Source organism: Sorghum bicolor, chromosome 5 (genome assembly GCF_000003195.3).
Source record: "Sorghum bicolor cultivar BTx623 chromosome 5, Sorghum_bicolor_NCBIv3, whole genome shotgun sequence".
Classification (NCBI taxonomy): domain Eukaryota; kingdom Viridiplantae; phylum Streptophyta; class Magnoliopsida; order Poales; family Poaceae; genus Sorghum; species Sorghum bicolor.
Genome location: NC_012874.2, coordinates 10,534,659 through 10,537,722, shown reverse-complemented (window position 1 = coordinate 10,537,722; position 3,064 = coordinate 10,534,659). Strand labels below are relative to the sequence as shown.

The 3,064-nt window shown below is 39.7% G+C and overlaps 1 long non-coding RNA gene across 1 annotated transcript; it reads left to right on the top strand.

The window, feature by feature from the left end:
• Positions 741-2,004, top strand: LOC110436026. Its single transcript, XR_002453724.1, has 3 exons — positions 741-876; positions 1,516-1,569; positions 1,640-2,004. It is a non-coding gene; the product is annotated as an uncharacterized LOC110436026 (long non-coding RNA).

Sequence of the window (3,064 nt, the reverse complement as noted above, 5' to 3'; positions counted from 1 at the left end):
TTTTCTAAACATAGAACATATCTCTACTCAATAAAAAATATTCTATTTTCATAAGTTTGTTAAAAAATATCAAAATATATCTATGTGAGATCTTGTTTTGAACGATGTATTAAAAAAACCTGATGGTGTAATTAAAATTTAATTTGGATATTTAGTTTAACGGATATGACTTTCTTTTAGCCGATTGAAAGTCGTCAGTGAGAGGTGGGGCCCTAACCTGCCCAAACCAACAGCCATACAACAACCTCATGGGCACGCGCCAGAATCTCTCACGCAATCTTCCGCCGTGCGTGCTGCGTCGTTCGGCGCAGGGTACCGGTCTGCTTTACTGGACCCTACCAGCCCCCGTATTCCACTCCCACCCGTCTCGGCCCCTAGTGCTGTTCCCGCTGCCACCCATGGGCAAGAAGTAGGGATGAAAACGGTACGATATTTTGTGACCGTATTTGAGAACGAATTTGTTTAGAAAGGTTTAAATCTATCTGTATCTGAGTCCGAATAATCAACATCCGATACCATATTTGTATTTGAATACTTAAATTATATATTTATGATGTCGACATCTAATCCTATCTTATCCGGCATGGCCGTATTCAAATCTGAATCCGACTAAAAATATAAAAACAAATATGATATCAATAATATCCGTTCGTATTTGATCCGTTTTCATCCCTAGCAAAAAGCTAGCAGCACCAAGCCACACACCCTACCAAATCACAGGGCCCGTGCTGCAAGTTGCTTATTTCCCTCCGATTGCTTAGCCCCATCCGGTTCCCTCTCTCTTTAATCCCCACCTCCATAGATCACATCCTTCACTGCAGATCTGTGCTACATCCCCCCTCTCAGGATTCAAACGGAGCAGCGAAGGTGAGAGAGGTGGGAAAAAAGGAATCTTCGCTTTTTCTGATTTGTTTTCCTATGATTCGGAGGTCCTGATTTGACTCTAAAGCGTAAGGTAAGGGAGATTGTGGAACAAAGAAGCAAACTTGCAATTATTTTTTCTGTTTGTTCCTATAATTGTGAACTCACGTCTTGCATCTAGATTTGTGGTAATTGCAACTGGATCTGTGGTAATAAGGGTAACTGTGTGATTTTACTAAATCTTGAAGCATCACATTTGTATTGCGTATAACTTTGCAGCTTTAAATATTTTTTCTGTAATTTTATTCGTTCCAAAATCAATCCTTGTAGTCAAAACATTTATCATCATGCTGCTCTACTACAATTATATGTGGTAACAGATACCTATATTGATTCCAGCTTATTCCCAAATTAGCTCTGAAGTCACCAAGTCTGCCAAAAGGAGCTCCAATACCAAGATTAGTTCCTTTACAATATGCTTTTGTGCAGTTCTGTAATTTACTAAGGCAAATAGGGTAAAATCTTTACAACAAATCATCATATTTAAATTAGTGAACACTGAGTACAATGCAGGTTCAACTCAATATATGTTAGTTTTCACAATTCATAAGCTAATGTATCTAATATCTTCATTTATAATTTTTTTGTGTGTAGATTATCCAAAAGACATCTGAAAGTTCCAAAAGACAAACTGGATAATCTCATCGGGTTAGTACAGTTCGAATCACTTGATTGCCATTTTAAACTTTAGAAATCTCACTTGCTTTTAAAAATGAAGGGTACTGGAGAAACTGGAGGCTCACACATAGGTGCTGCAGGAACTGGTACTGCTAGAGAGGCTGAAGAAGGGGAACATTCTGACAATGGATCTCATATAGATGAATCTATGCCGATCCATTGAGCCAATCTATTGTGATCTTACACTTCTATGCTAGCTAAACTTAGTGCTTTTGTCAAACTTGAGGTGAAGTTATCGTGCCCTATTGTGAACCTTTAGAACTTGTGACTTTTGTTGATCTGATCATGTTAGGCGCCCTTGGGGAATATAAACATGTAGAACTGCTCATTAGGGAGTGGATGACTATTTTGTGACTTCTCAAATTGTAGGACATGTGATCATTGAGTGTGATTTGAACAATGGCATGTGGAAATTGTGAATGTAGCCTGATATGTTATATGTTTCCATATTCTAATTTATGAAGTGCATATGGATTGAAACTATAGTGAAGCTTGGAGTAGTTACTGAGTGGAGTTAATAACAGAAATATTATCTGTGTGTAACAATATGGTAGCAGCCTGAACCTTATATATATCCCGAGTGTCTATCATCTCCAAGCACTTGGGAATAGATGAAAAGGATGCCTGAGTTATCATGCGACAGAGCCGTTAGCATGTTTCATTCCCGTGTGCTCTGTCTCCCAAGTGTCCGTGGAAACACCCAGAAAACATTTATTTCACCGAGTGTTTTGGACAAGACACTTGAGGAACCTTTAGTTTCCAGATCTGACGCCACCAAGTGTTCTGCGCCGAGTGTCTACTCTCGGGAAAGTCTATCCCAAGTGTTTTCTTCAGGTTCCCGAGAGTTTTCGACACTACGGAGCTATGCAGAATCTGGTTTATATGTAGACAATACGTAATGATTATATCTTCAATTAAATTAATGATTACGTTGTGATTGTACGTTATGTATTACTTAGTTGGGTGATTTGGGTTATTTTTTAAAAAAGAGAACATGATGATGCTCTGCATAAAACTGACTTGAATAATTCTAGTCATTTAACTAGTTATATTCATACAGTGATCAAGCATATTGATTTGTTCCTTGTAAAAAGGACATGACTGGGCGAAGAGGCCTCTCCCATTCTTGTAGGACATTCGCCAGCTGTATCGTGTTGCAGCTCCATGCCATTCCTGTAGGATGGCCAGGCCGCTGCCTTCTTTGTCAATCTGGTTTGATGGAAACACGTAGTCTTCCGGTCAGGAATGAGGACACTGCTTGGGGTAGGGGACGTTCAGGCTAGGACCAGGATGCAGGCAGCGCGTGCACCAGAGTGAAACACTCTACCTCCCACATGACAGAGCAGTAGTTCCTATTCCTAATACTGTTTGACTCCTCGAAATACAAGATATGAGCGTTTATTTTGGAATGGAGAGATCTGAAATTGCAGGTATGATGAGGTTAAGCGGCAGCTCCAGGACATGG